Raw genomic sequence first — 18122 nt, forward strand, 5'->3', positions numbered from 1 at the left:
TTTTTAAATAGAAAAGATCAATTTTTAGCCAAGTCTGTTAGCTCGTCTGTTGGATCTCACATTATTGGATTTCGCGCTGTTGGATCTCGCCCTGTTTTCCTCTTTCACACAAATAATTCCATTCTCAATGTTGAAGTCCAAGTTCAATATCGAAGTTCAAGTTCAAAAACTAACAGAGAATTTTTTTAGAGAATACATGTATTTTCAATTCGTTGTTCAATTGTTAAACAAAAAAGATTAATTTTTGCCCAAGTCACTTCAGTTTTAACTGAGAAAGATAATGTCTGTTGGATCTCACGCTGTTGAATCTCGCACTGTTGGATCTCGCGCTGTTGGAATTTTATTATTTTATTGAAAATTTAACGATTATTTTTTTTTTAAAAACCTCCTTCTTTAATGCAGATTTAACTGTTCTGTTAAAAATTCGTCTTTCTAGATTAAAAATTCAAACCTTTTCGTAGTACATTAACCTTTTGTTTAAGATTAATGTTTTGTTGCTGATAAGTGATCTAAAATCTTTTTTGGATGGAAACTATTTTTTCAGAAACATTCATCTTTTTGATTTAAAAGTTCATATTTTTTAGTTTGTTTGAAAATTCAACTATTTCCTATGAAATGTAATTTTGGTTTAAAATTCGTATTTTTGTCTTGAGAAATCAATTGAAATATTTTTGGATAAAAAGAAATTCATAGTTTGGTCTTGAAAAGTCAATTAAAATCTTTTTTAACATAAAATTCAACTATTGTCTTATAATATATCTTTCTGATTTAAAAATTCATCTGTTTTAGTAGAAAAGTCTTTTTTTTTATGAAAGTTCCACTTTTTGGTTAAAAATCATTCTTCTTTACTTTATTCTTTAACTATTTTGTTTGAAAGATTCATTTTGTTAAAAAATAATTTTCTCGTTCAAGATTTATATTTTCAATTAAATATTTATCTCTTTGGTTGAGAGTTTAACTGTCATGTTGAAAATTAATCTTTTTCATTGAAAATTTAACTACTTGGGCCCAAGTGAAACTACATTGCCCTTTTTTGCTAAAAATTAATTTTTGAACTGAAAATGTAACTGTTCAATTTTTTAAAGATTGATCTTCTTTAGTTGAAAATCCTCCTTTTTTGTAAAAAAATAATTTTCTTAGATTAAAATTTAAGTTTTCTTTGTGAAAACGCATCAGTTCCGTGAAAAATTAATTTTTTTCTAAAGACATATTTTTTATTTGAAAATTCAATTTTCGTAGAGTAAATTCTTCTTTTAGATTGAAGGTTTAATAATTTATATCAACATTTTTTTAGTGAAAAATATTTAAATTTGGAAAAATCGCAAAAAAATCTTTATCCCAGAGATGTGATTTTTCATCTAAAATAATGCATCTCTAAACAAACAATTAATTTGTCACAAATTATTTCAACTTTAAATCAATTGATTGAATTAAAAAAAAATAATTTTAAACAAGAAGATTAATTTTCTATTAAAACAAAGCTTTGAACGAGAATCTTGAAAAAAATTCTAAAATATTTTTGAAATTTTCAGATATGTGAGATAAAAATTCCAACAAAACATTAATCTTTAAACAAATAGTTGAATTTTTAAACGAAAAAGACTAAATATTTAAAAAAAAAACGAATGTCTTTCAAAACAGTGTAATGTTTAAACCCGACAATATGAACTTTCAACAAAAAGAATTCATTTTTCACCATAAATAGTTGGATTTTTAAACAATTAACTGAATTTTCAATTTTTCAATTGGATTTTTTTATCAAAAAGATAGACTTTTTACCAAAAATGGAATAATTGCATTTTTAATTTAAAAACGTAATTTTTAACAAGACAAAAAAAATTTTTTAATTTCCAACCAATTGTTTACCAATTAATTATTATTTCATGTATGTGAATAAAATTCTTAAAAATATAAATCGAGTTTTAATTTGGTAAAATTCAAAATTTTAATTAAAAAAAAAATAATTTTTAACAAAATATGTAGTTCGATATTTAACTAGAAAATATTCATTTACATCCAAAAACAGCATAGTTGTATTTTTAATTTGAAAAATCAACTTTTTTTCAAGCAAAAAACGATTTTTCAAAAAATTAGTTAAATTTTCCACCAAAGAGGTAACTTTTCAAATAAAATTCTGCAATATTTGAAATTCTGCACTATTTCTACTAATTTCCGACTGCATTTGAACAAAATACATGCTCTTAAAAAAAGTCAATTTCCAACAAACCAGTTGATTTTTTAAGCAAAAAAAAAAAAGAATTTGTAATCAAAAAATTTAATTTCATACCAAATATCAGCAAATTCTGAATAAAATACATGAATTTTTTAAGAAAAAGTTAACTTTCAGTAAATCAGTCGATTTTTCATGACAAAAAAATATTTTTTAACCAAACTTTAATCAAAATATTTGAAAACTATTTTTACGTGCTAAGTCGGCACCCTCGTGTTTCTCAGATGTCATGCGTGACAGGTGTGTAAATATTTTGAAAATTCTAATCGATTACTTGCGTTTGTATCGCGTGCGCAATAGCACGAAATGTGTAAAAATTCGTATTGGTCCTGTGCGGACACCAAACAGGCTGTCCTGAGTCGGCACCATTTTCTGTGTTGCTTTTGTTGTTATTTTATTTTGTTGTGTTTAAATTTCATGTCACTCATCTCTTTTTGTCTTTTTTTTAGATTGGTTGGTGTCCTTTTATTTTCTGTGTTTTCTCATGGACAATATTTTACAAGTTTTTTTCACTGTAAGTGGTCTAAATTTGTCCATTTCCTCCTCAAATTTTCATAACCGACCCTTTTTCTTGCATTAGAAGGGAAAAAATTATGTGCCGACTCAGAACCAGGGGGTGCCGACTTAGGACAGCCATTTTGAGAAATAGCAAAAATCGAATTTTTCACATTGCTCTGCATTACAACCGTAAAAATTACTATGCACTGCTTTAAAAATATAATTTTAGATACAGGATCGTGGTACATGACCAAAGGCATTAAGGCGCCAGTAAACCTTTTTTATCCTCTGTTTTAGACAAAAAATCTTACTGTGCCGACATAGGACAACGATCCCCTACTGCTTTGAGAGTGACGTGAAATGTGGACGCTCCCTCTTAAGTCTGATAATTTTACATAATAAGTTTTTTAGTGCACACAACGGACATTTACAACGTCAGAAAATGCTATTCTTCATAATAAAATATAAATGCAGGACTATGCAAGGAACTCAAAAAAAAAAAAAAATGTAATGCATTACAAAGTGCAAAATCATCCTGACGAGTGCCACTTGGCGAGCCATTAGCGCACCGCGTCTTGCACATGTCGCCTTACTGAGACCACGTGAAAAGAACATGAAGAACTCCTTTGTACGCAAGACCGGAAGTCGAACGATCGGCAATCCTTTTCTTCGAGATCCTGCAATTCTCCTTTACCCTTTATCGTGAATCCTTTTTTTTCTCCATATATATCGGTTTTCCTCTTATGATTCATGGGTTTATAATTGCCCCCCCCCTCCCCAGCACCCCCCGATAAAGAAAAGGATCGTTTTCCATCCCTCAATGTCCATATGGTACCGAACTCCTTTTATGTCCGAAAAAAAGGATGAAGACCCTGAAATTTATTTTATGGTTGATGATTCAATTTAGAGAAATTGGGAATTCTTATTGATTCTTGGAGGGGCTCCCGATTTTTAGAATTTCTTAGATTTTATCGAAAATATGTTTTGTAATATTTTTAACATAATAATGAAATTTTCGACGAAATGGTTTAATTTTTAACCCTACAGCTGAATTTTTCAGAAGACAGCAGCAGTGTACCCAAGATTGGGGGGGGGGGGGGGGGGGGGGGGTGAATTGAATGATGAAAATGTTTAGTTTCGGGGAGGGGGACCCCCCTGGATACGCCGCTGGAAGACAGTTCAACTTTTTTTTTTAATTTTTAACCATAGAAGAGGAATCTTTAATCCAAAAGGACCAATTTTCAATAGAACAGTTGAATTTTCGATTAAATAGTTGAGTTTTTAAACCGAAAAGACGATTTTTTTAGAAGACAGTTAAATTTTCAACAAAAAAATGTATTGTCAACCAAATTGTCCAATTTTTAATTTAAAAGGAAAAAATTTGATTCAACCAAATAGTTTGATTTTTAATCCACAAAGTTGTATCTTGAAAAATCGTCTAATTTTCTTATAAAGAAGATTAAAAATCAATTAAAACAGGTGGCATTTTTACAGCAACAAAATTGAGTTTCCAACAAAAAAGTTTTTTCCTACTATAAAAGATGAATTTTCAATTTATAATAAGAAATTTCCAATAAAATTGTTTTAATTTTTAAAAAAATCAATTTTCCAATACAAAATAAGAAATTCCTAAAAAAAACAGTAGAATTTTCAGCAAGAAAATGCCTTTAACAAAAAAGTTGAATTTTCAAACAAAATAATCAACTTTTTTACAAAATATTTGAATTTTCAACCTGCAAAGATGTATTAAAAAAAATTCTAAGAAAGAAAATCAACAATCAATTCAAACAGGTGGAATTTTTTACAAGAAAACAAAAAAAAGGTTGAGTTTCCTACAAAGAGTTTTTTTCTACTATCAAAGATAAATTTTCAATCCAAAATAACGAATTTCCAAAAAAATTATTATAATTTTTTTTTAAATCTTGTATTTTCCTAATAAAAAATATTAAAAGTCAATTAAAAAAGAGGCATTTTTTACAAAAAAAATGAGTTTCCAACAAAAGAGTTTTTTTTCTACTGTAAAAAATGAATTTTTAAACCAAAATAAGGAATTTTCAAAAAAATTGTTTTAATGGAAAGAAAGTTTCAATATAAAAAAGGAAATCGTTAATAAAACAGTAGAATTTCCGACTAAAAAATGCTATTAAGAAAAAAATTTAATTTTCAAACTAAATAATTAACTTTTTTTAAAACTATTGAAATTTTCAACCAAATAGTTTTTTGACGAAAAAATGCCTTAAAAAAAGGGGCAGAATTTTCATTATAAACATAAAAAATTTACAAAACAGTTGAATCTTCGACCAAAAAAGTTTATTTTACACCATAAAAAAAAAAGAATTTTTAATCCAAAAGAACAAATTTTCAATAAAATAGTGGAACTTTTAACCAAATAGACTAATATTCAATTCGAAAGGAGGAATTTTTAACAAAACAATAGAATTTTCATTAGAAAATGCTTTGAACAAAAAAGTAGAATTTTTAATAAAAAATGCCTTTAAGAAAAAAGTAGAATTTTCGTTAAAAATGCTTATAACATGAACTTCTAACATGATTAGAATTCAATTAAAATAAGTGGCTTTTTTATAAAACAGAAAAAATGAGTTCCAAAAAAAAAGTTTTTTTCTACTATAAAAGATGAATTTCTAGTCAACCATAACGAATTTCCAATTAAATAGTTTTTCTTTTTTTTAAATAGTCAAATTCTTAATATGAAAAAAGAAATGTCTAATAAGAGAGGAAAATTTCTGGGAAATAAGCCTTTTTATAAAAAAGCTGAATTTTCAAACAAAATAATTAAATTTGTTACAAAAGAATTGAATTTTCAATCTACAAAGATATATTTTTAACTAAATCGTTCAATTTTTTAAAGAAAAGGGCGAAGAAAAAGAAGTTTTAACCCAAAAGGGCAAATTTTCAATAAATTAGTTGAACTGTTAAGCAAATAGTAATATTTGAAGAAAATGCTTTTGATGTAGTTGTATTTGAAGTTATAAATATTATAATTTAACAAAAAATCAAATTGTTGAATTTTACATAAGGAAAGATCAATTTTTAAGCAACAAATTTTAATTTTAGGGAAAAAAAGGGATAAAATTTTAACCAAAAATAGAATAGCCAAATTTTCAATAAAAAAAAGAAATTTTTATCAAAAATAAAACAAATTTTTGAAAAAATAGATCAATTTTGTTCTATAGAGATAAATGTTCAACCAAATTAATGAATTTTTAGCAAGGGGTTCAAATTCCAACTAAGTTTGAAATTTGAAAATATGTATTAGTCATTCCGAATTCGTGAATTGTGTCGTTATTTTATGGAAAATAATAACTTTTTACGATTTATTGAGGAAAAAAAAAAATCTAAACAATTGAATATCGTTCAAACCATTGCAAAGTATGTAAAACAAAAATATTACTCTAAATATTTTATAACTTTATCATTTTCCACACCAAATTTCTTACGATTTACTGAGGGAAGCTATTGTTTAAATGAAAATTAGTTTACAAATACTTGTAAGCTTGTCACTTATCGAATAAAAAAATTATTATTGAAAAATAGTTTTGAAATATATTGCTATTAGCATTAATTTTACATAAAACTACGATTTCCGGGCACAACACTAAAAATCGAAAGTCGAATTTTTGACGACCCTCGTGGACATTCATGTACATTTTCTCATTAAATTCTATATAGATTTCCACGTGAAATCTCAGGTGAAAATCAGCGTAGGTTTCCTCGTGAAATGTTAGGTAAAAATCCACGTAAATTTCCACGCAAAATACCAGATGGACATTAATGTAAGTTTTCTCGTTAAATCCTAGGTAGATTTCCACGTGAAGTGTCAGGTGAAAATCCAGGTGGAAATCCACGTAAATTTCCAAGTGAAATGCCAGGTTAAAATCCACGTAAATTTCCATGTGAAAATCCAGGTGGAAATCCACGTAAATTTCCAAGTGAAATGCCAGGTGGAAATGCACGTAGATTTCCGCGTTAAATGCCAGGTGGACATTCTTGCACATTTTGTCGTTGAATTTCACGAGCAAATCAAAGTAGATTTCCACGTGAAATGCCAGGTAGAAATCCACGTATATTTCCTTGTGAAACGCCAGGTGGCAATCCACGTAGGTTTCCACGTGAAATTCCAGGTGGACATTCATGCATTTTTTCTCGTTGAATTTCACGTGGAAATCCAAGTAGATTTCGACGTAAAATGCCAGGTAGAAATTCACGTAAATTTCCACGTGAAACGCCAGGTGGTAATCCACGTAGATTTTCAGGTGGGCATTCATGTACACTTTCTCGTTGAATTTCACGTGGATATCTAAGTAGATTTCCACGTGAAATGCCAGGTAATAATCCACTCAAATTTTCATGTGAAACGCCAGGTGGTAATCCACGTAGTTTTCCACGTGAAATTCCAAGTGGACATTCATGTAAATTTTCTCTTTGAATATCACGTGGAAATCCAAGTAGATTTCCACGTGAAATGCCAGGTAGAAATCCAAGTAAATTTCCATGTGAAACGCCAGGTGGTAATCCACGTAGATTTCTACGTGAAACTCCAGGTGGACGTCCATGTAAATTTCCATGTGTCACTTAGTGTGCACGTAATTGTTAATAAAAATACTCCATCTTTCATTTCACGGAAGGATCTTCTATCCAGGTGGAAATTTCCACGTGCAAATCCTCATGGATTTCCACCTGGAATTTGACGTGAAAATCTACGTGAAATTTCAAATAGCATTTCACTTGGAAATCTACGTGGATTTCCACCTTGACTTTTACGTGGAAATCTTCGTGGATTTCCACGTAGAAATTTCCACGTGAATAGAAGATCCTTCCGTGGACTGAATGATGGAGTATTTATATTATGAATTACGTGCGCACTAAGAGAGACACATCTCGGTTCACTTTTGCTGGCAACGGTAAATCTGTGAGGAGTCGGTGAGTCAACGAGTCATCTCGACCCTCACGCTACCGTTGTTCGATTCTCGATTTCTCGATTCTCGATCATAGAATCACCTGTATGTAACAACCTCGACACGACCTAGGTTCTGTGACGTAACCAGGATTAAGAATTACGAGTTCTTAGAGATTCTCTCGTCTCTAGTAGAGATGGGGAGTGACCGTCAGGCGACCGATTTCCGGTAATCTAACGGTCACCAGACGGGCAAGTGGAAAAAGTAGAAAAAGTGGTAATAGTGTTATTACGCGAAAAATTGAAGTGATATCACACTCATGGACTATAGAAACTTTTTAATTACTGAAACGAAATTTGTGTTTCTAAATAACAGTCAATTATTTTTCGAAGTGCTATAATAAATTCATGTTAGAATTAAATTCTGAGGATTGAGAACAAGAAAATAAGTATTATCACCTTGTATTTAAATTTGTGTAAATATAATTTTCATAAGATTCTTGAAAAATTTAATAGATTATTAAATATTTCAGGCTTGTCAAAAAAGAATCTAGAAGATTTTAAAGAATTTCTTTTACAATATATAGGATTTTACAAAATATTCTGAACATTTTAAAAGATGTTTGGAACTTTTAGAAGTTGGGAAGGAATCAAGGAATATTTGAAAAATTTTCAAAAATGTTTCCGAGTTTTCAAATATTTGTAATCTATTTAAAACGTTTTAAATTCCCAAATATATTTTTAACTTACACGAATTTTTTTCAAATTTTCAAATATCATTTCAAATTTTCAACAGTTACTTTACAATCTTCTAAATTTCCCCATCAATTTTGAGAAAATTTGCTTATTCTCTTGAAAGCTTTCGAAATTCTTTTAAATTCTACTAAATATTTCTTGAATATAACTGATTTTTGTTCGTTTTTATTTTGCAATTTTACCAAATTAAAACATATTGCTTTAAAATTGTCTAAAATATTTTTAGAAATTTTAGGAAATCGTTTGTTATGTTTAAAAGCCTTTTTCGATTTTCTCTTAAAGTTCATTTTTGAAAATAAAAAATTATTTAAAATTTTTACTCGAATATAAGAAATTTTTTGTTAACCTTATCAGGCCTTGTGAACCTTCTAATTTCTAAAAATTATTCAAATTTTTCCTGCATTTTTTTTTATTTATTCTGCAAAATTAAAAAAATTACCTTACAATCATTTTTTAAACAAAAAATTATTTTGATTTTTCTTAGGAACCTGAAAAAATGTCTTTCATTTTCGTGAAACTCTACAAAATTCTTGAAATATCTTTACAAGTTTTAATGATTGTTGAATTGTTTTAAAACTTTTGAATATCTCTTAAACTTACTCAAATTTTTTTTAAATTATGTAATATGGCAAAAGAGAAACATTTTGCTGTGAAATCTTTCACACTTTTTAAACATTTTTAGGAAATAATTCAAAATGTTTTGTGATATTTTTTCGATTTTCTCTTGAAATTCCTTACAAAACAATCATGTGAAAATTTCCCATGAATTTTAAAAACATCTAGCTTAAGATAGCGTATTTTTCTAAAAAAGGATTTTTCTTTCGATCTCTCTAATAGCTTAATTGGGAAAACACAAGACCGGCAATCGAAAGTTCTAAGGTTCGATTCCCAGTGGAGCGATTTTTAGTGGAACTTTTTTCGAAAAATATAATTTTTAAATTGTTTAAATTTCGCGGGAAAATGTATCGCTTTTGAGTACATGAATTTTCGTTTGAAAAAGATCAATTTTCAACCAAAAATAGAATAATTAAATTTTCAGTTAAAAAATCAATTTTCAACCAAAAAAATGAATTCTCAACAAAATAATTCAATTTTAAACCCAAAAGATAAATTTTCTACCAAAAAAGATACATTTTCAATGAAATATATAAATTTTCAACTAACAAAGATAAATTACCATCTAAATTTAGAATAGTTCAATTTACAATTATAAAAGTAAATTTTAAACAAAGGAATATGAGTTTTCAGCAAAAGTAATTGATTTTCAACTAAAAATATAAATTTTCAAACAAAAATGGAATAAATACAACTTTAGTTTAAAAATCTGAATTTTCAACCAAAAAGAAACAAATTTTGAACCAAATAAATTAATTTTTAATCACGTTGATGAATTTAAAACGAAAAATATGAATTTTTGACCAAATAGTCGAATTTTCAACCCAAAACTTGAATTTTCTATGAAAAATAAAAAATAGAATAGTTAAATTTTCTACTAAATAGAACATTTTTTAACGAAAAAGACTACATTTCTATAAAAAAAGTTATATTTTTTTACAAAAATTGGAATGATTAAAGTGAATTTTCAACTAAAATGATAAATCTTCAATTAAAACAATTTAAATTTCAACCAAATGAATGAATTTTTAAATTAAAAGATGTTTCTATAAAAAATAAAATACTTAAATTTTCAGTAAGTGAAATAAAGTTTTAATCAAGAGGGAAACGAATTTTTAACCAAATAGTTAAATTTTTAACCACAGAAATTAATTTTTAACAAAAAAGATGAGGTTTCAAATAATGAGAGTATTCTTCTACAAAAAATACGGATTTTTCACAAAAAGTTTAATTTTCATAAAAAACAGATAAATGTTCAACTAAAAATGAAATAAATAAATTCCAAAGTAGAAAAAACTAATCTTCACCCATATAGATTAATTTTTAACCAGTAAGATGGATTTTCTACAAAAAAATTAAACTTTAAGAAAGCACATGAATTTTAAACCAAATATTAAAATTTTCAAAGAATTTTAAACCAAAAAGATAAAATAATTGCCAAGAAGATTAAATATTTTCCCACAAATTTCGAATTTTCAATTAAATATAGGAATTTTCAGTAAATAATCTAGAAGATTTTAAAGAAAATTGTTTATTTTATTGGATTTTATAATATATTTTGGAAAATTCGAGACTTTTTAAAAGATTTTTAGGACTTTTAGAATTTGGGAAGGAATCAAAAAATATTTGATAAATTTTTGCAAATGTTTCTTAGCAGTTTTCAAATATTTCTAATCTATTTAAAACATCTTTTAAAGTTTTCCAGAAATGTTAAGAAAATTCGTTTATTATCTTGAAAACTTTCGAATTTATTTGAGAGCTCCTAAATTTTAGTTCGAAAATATTTAAAAATCTACATTTCTAACAATCTTTTATAACTGAAAATTCATTTTGAATCTGTTTAATTCTAAGAAAACATTTCTTGAATTTACTCGATTTTTATTTTTTTTTATTTTGTAAACTTACAAAATCTAAACATTTTGCTTTAAAATATTCTAAACTCTTTTACGAAAGTGTAGAAAATTGTTTTATATGCTTGAAAATATGTTTTAATTGTATTTTAAAGTTCATTTTTGAAAAACAAAAATTATTTAAAATTTCGACACGAATATAAGAAATTTTTTTTAAATCTTGTCAGATCTTCTAACCCTTCTAATCCCTAAACAATATTTAAATTTGTATGCACTTCTTATTTCTTTTGCAAAATTACAAAAATTGCCTTTAAATCTTTGAGATTCTTCTTTCTCAATTTTTGAAATATTTTTGAATAATCTCTTAAAATTAATTTTTGGAAATAAATAATTATTTTTAATTTTTTTGTAGGAACCTGAAAAAATGTCTTTTATTTTTGTAAAACTTCACAACATTTTCAATAAATCTTTACAAGTTTTAATTATTTTTGAATCATTTCAAAACTTCTAACTTTTTAATTCGGGATCGATTTGCACCCCGGAGCGATACCAATCATCGTGCCGATGTGTTTCGCTCTGGGGTGCAAATCAGGTTATAAAAGTGAATTCTCAGAGAAACCGAAGATCTCGAATAAAAAAGTTACTAACTTTTTATTAATTATTATGAAAGATCTGAGGAAAAATGGCTTAGGTTTTATTTTATAAGAATAATTTTTAATTTTGAAGATTTCAAAATGTGGGGCAAAAGAATATGGAAGACTTTAAGACTATTTTTTTAATTTTTCAGGGTTTACAAATTTTGTTAGTTAAGCTGAATTGTGTTAGGGTGCCAAGCGACTGTAAAAAAAATTCTTGAAATTCATGAGAAATTTTTAAAAGATTATTTTATGAGGAATTTTAAAAGAAAAATTAAAAAAAAAAGTTACAAAACATTTTGAATTATTTCCATGTGGAATAGTTAATTTTTTCTAAATTATAGAACTTTGAATCCAAAAAGATGACTTTTGAAAAAAATAGTTGAATTTGTTAGCTAAAAAGAGGACTTTTCTACACAAGTTATATTTGCAATTAAAAAGTAATTTTTTGAAAGAAAAAGTTAAATTTCAAATGAAGAACCAACAATTTGCAACAACAAAAAAAAAGAAAAATTAATTTTTCACCAAGAAAAATGAATATTTAACAAATTAATGAAAATTTAACCAAGGAGATGAATCTTCAATTGATAAAATGAATTTTTAACAAATTCTTTCGACTTTCAAACAAAAAGATAAAATTTCATTCAAGAAAAATGATTTTTCATCCAAAAAGATTAATTTACTGGAAAATACATGAATTTTTAAACACACAGTGGAACTCTTAACTACAAACGATCAATTTTCAGCGGAAAATGGAATATATACATTTTCAGTTTTAAAACATCATTCAAAAGAAACACGAATTTTCAAAAATAATTTAAAGAAAATTCTAAGCCAATAAAATTAATTTTGAACAAAGCAGATCAATTTTCAATTAAGTAGTTGAATTTTCAACGAAAAAAGATGAATTTCAAACGAATAAGGGCGCTATCAAGGCCATTTTACGTATGGCAACTATCTTTCCCTTTCGCAAAGATTAGTGACCAGACAATAGTTATTAAATTGTTAAAAAGCATTATGTGCTGTTAGGGTTATAATAAGGTTGTGTTAGGGCGCCTACATGGCCTTAATAGCGCCTAATAAGGGCCCTTATAGGGCCCCAAAAACGATTCAGTCGAACTCTAATATTGTAATAATTTAGATTAATTGATCTCTCTTACCGAAGCAACTCGCAATTGGAAAATTAAATAACTGAGTTTGTTTTAAATTTCGTTTTTCCCACAATTTTGCAAGAACTCGAATAGAAATTTATATTTTAACTCGAGAAGTAGTAGTAAAGCTTCTGCATTTTACTGAGAAGATGATCTTGAATTTAAAATTTACTCTCAAATTAGAATGCACATTGTTTTCCTTATTCACGACAGCTGGGGAATTTTCTTGCATGTCTGTTGTTGAGGAAGGTAACGGGCTTAAGAAATTTTCATAAATTGTATGAAAAGACTTAAGGATGATAATGCTGCATAATGTTTGAGAAATTAAATGCAAAATAGCTTAAAATTTAAAAATTGATTTTCATTATAAAAAATTTATTTGATGTAAAAGAAATAAGAATATAATTTATTTTTTATTAAATTTTCTAGAATTTTTCATTTAATATTTTGCTATTTTAAACGGCAGTTTTAGATAAATTTCAAAAGATGATTTTACAATGAATAGAATTTTATTTAGAAGTATCTTTTTTGCGTTTAGAGATTTTTAGATATTCAAAATTCGACAATACTTTATTTAGTTATACTCTTTAATTAATAATTTTTTTGTCTACTAATTTAGAATCGATATTTTTTTAATATTGATTTTTTTTTAATTGTGAAAAAATGATCTCTTTCTCCGCAGGGATTCGAGCCCAGGTCTTTCATATTGCCGGTTTGATGCTTTCATCCACTAAGCTACTGAGAGACGAGAATATTTCCTGAAAATAAGATTTTCGGTAAGACAGAATCATAAGCTTGAAAAATATTAAAAATATTCGGTTTTTTTTTCTTTTTTCTTTAAATATAGTTGAAATCCCTGCAAATCTTGAAAATCCCTTAAAACCTTGGAAATTAAATACAATTTTTGAATCTTGTGAAATTCCTTGAAATCTTTAAATCACTACAGGAATTCCTTGAAAATCTTTGAATTTCGTGAAGTTTTCAGAGCACCTTTAAGTCTCTTGAAATTTAATATAATTTATTTTCCAAAAATCACCATATATCTTGAAAAAATTGAAATGAATTAGAATGAAAAAAAATTATTTTGAAGCTCAAGGACTGTTTCAAATTAATTTTGAAAAATCGAAGGGAATTCCAAAGAATTTTATGTAATGTCTAAGAATGCAACGTGATTGAAAAAAAATAATTTAAAAGAATTCACTATTAATTAATAAGAAATCAGCGTAAATTTGAAAATTGCCTAAGCATTTTTTTAAACCCCTTAAAATATTTCAAAACTTTTGAAATTTTTAAAATGTCTAGCCATTTTTAAGGACTCTTGAAAATTTTTTGTAATTTTTTTAAATAGCTTAAAATCTTTAAGATTCCTTGAAATCTCTTCAAATTATTTAAATCTATTGAAGATTTCTTCAGGTCTTTTAAAATATCTTAAAAAATCTTATCTTTCTTAGTTACAAATTCATTTGTTTTGTAGAAATTTCGTTGTTTTTTTTTCGCTCAGCATTTAAGTATTTTGCGGAATTTTTTTTTATTCAAAATTAATTTTTTAAATTCAAAATATTTTAATTTTCGTGAAAATTTGCCTTTCTTATTTAAAAAATTCATGTCTTTTTAAATTTCATTTTTTTTTGGTTTCTGATTCTGATTCTATTTTTCTTTCTTAGTTAAAGATTCATTTATTTAATTAAAATTTTGTTCTTCCAGTTCCAATTTCCAAATTCAACTGTAATGTTGAAACTTCACTTCTTTTTTGTTTCAAAATTAATTTTTGAAACTAGAATGTAAGAAAAAGTCAAAGCAGAAAATTAATCTTTCTTGTTAAAATTTCAGAATTTTGGTTGAAAACTAAACTATTTTCTATTTTGATGAAAATTAGTTGTTTTTTTAGTACAAAATTAATTAAAAGGTTTTGTAGTTTTTTAGAAGTTTTTTTTGTGATTACTTAAAGATTGATCATTTTAGTTGGAAATTCATGTCTTTAGATGAAAATTTAATTATTTTGTTAAACAATCTTCGTATTTTGATTAAAAATTTATTTTCTAACTGAAAATTAAAATATTTCATTTAAATAATCATTATTTTAATTTCGCAATCATATTTTTCGTTAAAAATTTAATTATTTCATTTTTGGTGAAAGTTTGTGTTTCTTTGTTGAAAATTCATTTTTTTTAATAACGTTATTTTGTTTAAAAACGTAACTATTTTTTTGAAAATTCTATTTTTTGGGTAAAAAATTAATTTTGTTCACTGGAAATTTGTCTAATCCATTCTTTAGTGTAAAATTATCTTTTAACAAAAATTCAACTACTTGGTTCTAAACTCATTTAGATTGTTAAAAAATCGTCTTTTGTTGGTAGGAGATTGAAAACCTAATATTTTTGGTTGAAAATTAGTCTGTTTATTGTTTAAAAGAAATTCATCTGAAATTTTCAAAATTCTTTTATTTAAAATATTTTATTTAAAATTAATATTTATATAAATAGTTTATTTAAAATATTTAAAATCCCACCCTGTTTTGTTTTTAAATATGAACTATTAAACTTTTCATTACGAAAATAACAAGTTTTAATTAATTTAAAATTCTTGAAATTGAGTTTAGGTTTAATTCAAGTTTTTTAAATTGTTAAAAATTAACTGGTAGAAATGGTGTATTATTCATAATATTAATATCTAATTTTTTAATAAGAGAATACAACCATGATTCAATCATTTTGTTAAGCAGAAATTTTTTGGTCGTTTAAGATTGAACATTTCAGTTGAAAATTTATCTTCATTGTTTAAAATTTAACTATTTTTAATTCATGTAATTTTTTGAAATTCCGTGTTTTCGGTAGAAAATTAAGATTCTTGCTTTGAAATTCATCTTTTTGTTAAAACCTGAATTATTTTATTAAAAATATAACTAATTGGTCGAAAATAAAATTAATTTATTTTGTTGAAATTGAGTTTTTTATCGCTAGAAAACTAGTTAAGATTTTTCTTGAAAATTCTTTTTTTTATGATTCTATTCTTTTGTGAAAAAATCGTCTTTTTTAATTCAATCGTTTCTTATCTTAAATTGAACTTTTTTTTATGAACCATTAATTTTTTTTAGGAAAGTTAAAAGTTTTGAGTAATTAAAATTTTTTTAAATTTATAGTGTTTTCAGTGTAATGCAGTTTCTTTTCAAATTATTAGAAAATAAGTATTAGAAATTATATGATTTTCATAATTAATACTATATAATTTTCTAATATAAACGAATTTAACGATGATTCAATCATTTTGTTAAAAATATATTACGATGTTGTTGAAAATTCATCATTTTAGAATTTTAGATAAAAATGATTTCTTTCCTTAAAAATTTAACTAATTAAACTCTATTTTTTTAAATATCAACTATTAAATTTTTCGTTAAGAAAATTAAAAGTTTTAATAAATTAAAAATGTTTTTAATTAATTTACTTACAATTTAATTTATGATTTAAAAAATTTTTTAAATTAAATTTTAGAAATTATATTTCAATTTTAGATGAAAATGCATTTTTTTTTTAAATTTAACTATTTTGTTGAACAATCTTTGTTCCTTTGTTAAAATTGTTTTTAACTGAAAATTTCATCATTCCTTTTAATTATATTAATATTATAATAATGATTCTTAAGTTTATCTCTTAAAATTTGTTTTAAAAATTATTTATTTCTATATTTATAAAAATATTCATAGAAAATTATTTAATGAAATAAATTCATTTATTACAAAATTAGATATTACTAATTATGAATATTATTATTATATATTATTTCTAAAATTTAATTTTTTACAATTCAAAAATAATATTTAAAATTAAATTTTTGCTCAATTAATTTCGAAAATTTTAATTATAATTAAACATTTTTTTTAATTAATCTGATAATTGCAGATGAATATAGCTTTTTCCAACCCAAAACAAAACGTAAATTTTCCTTTCATCTTAAGCATTATTTTCAAGATTAAAGTTGAAGATATGTGCAAAATGAATTTAAGTTAAAAAAAAAGTATTTTCAATCGATTCTTGTGAAAGATGGGTACGTTCTAGAACTGTAACAACATAATGGAGGAATAGTAGAAGAAAGAAGATGAAAGAAGAAGAGGAAGGAAGAAATGAGAGAAAAGAGGAAGGAAGATAGAAGATAGTGACTCTGGAATAGCTGACTGGTATTTTATTCGCAGTGGGAATACCACGTGATCTCGCGATAGTTACAAGAACTCGACGCGAACAAGATAACTGTATTCTTCCTCCACCATCCTCCACCATTCCACCTCCTCCACCTCTTCCCTTGTCCTCCACTTCTTGTCTCTGCTTTTCTCCTTTTCTTCCCTTCTCATCCCTTCCCTTCCTTCCAATCCTTTTCCATCCCTTCTTTTCCCACTTCTTCTTTCCTTCTCTTTCTTTCTTCGTCTCACCTATACCGGGTGTCTTGCCGCATCCCTGAAGGCGGATTTCCGGGTTCCAGTCTAGCCAGTGACGCAATCTATTCCTAAACTCATTTAGGGAAGAAGCGTCTACTGCATTTTGAATCTACTACCCTGCTTAGGGGCCGTACTTAAATTACGCAACAGCTCAAGGGGGGGGGGGGGTCTAAACAATTTTCTACGATTTGTTACCGAAGGGGGGATGAGGTCCTTCACTCATGCACATAATTTTTGGAAATGCACAAAAACTTTTTCCTCAAGATCATCTTTTTTGTTATAAATTTTATTATTTAGTAGAACATTAACCTTTTATTTAAAATTTATATATTGTTGGTGATAAATGGGCTGAGGTCTTTTTCGGGTGAATACTATTTTTTCTGAAAATTTGTCTTTTTTATTTAAAAGTTCATATTTTTTAGTAAAAATATTGAATCTTCCTAGGATAAAACTGCAACTGTTTTGTTGAAAAATAAAATAATTCATAGAAATTTTGTTGTTGTTAAAATTCGCATTTTTTTAATGAAAAATCAATTAAAATCTTTTTCGATGAAAATTCAACTCTTTTTTTGAAAATTTGTCTTTTTGAAAATTTAATTATTTTGTTCAAAAGTCATGCTTTTTGACTAAAAATTCGATTTTTTAGCATAAAACTAACTCATTGTTTATTATTATTATTTTCGTGTTGGGAAATGAATTGGAATCTTCTTTGGGTAAAAGTTTTACTATTTTTTAAAAAATATTTTTGTTAATTCATCTCTTTCAGATGAAATTTCATCTTTTTTAAGGGGGTAGGCTACATTGGAGGGAAAAAATCGAATTTTTGTACGCTACAATCTTTTTTAGTTGGAAATTCAACTTTTTAGTTGAGAGTTCTTGAATTTTCTTAAAAATTCGTTTTTTTTTCGTTTGAAAATTCATCTTTTTGATTAAAAATTTAGCAAACAGGTTTTAAAGTTCAATTACTTTCTTGAAAATTAAAAAAAATGGTTCCTTTTTAAAAATTTCAAATTTTGGATAGAAAATTCTAGAATTTTATTAAA

The sequence above is a fragment of the Belonocnema kinseyi genome, chromosome 5, assembly GCF_010883055.1.
Source record: "Belonocnema kinseyi isolate 2016_QV_RU_SX_M_011 chromosome 5, B_treatae_v1, whole genome shotgun sequence".
NCBI lineage: Eukaryota > Metazoa > Arthropoda > Insecta > Hymenoptera > Cynipidae > Belonocnema > Belonocnema kinseyi.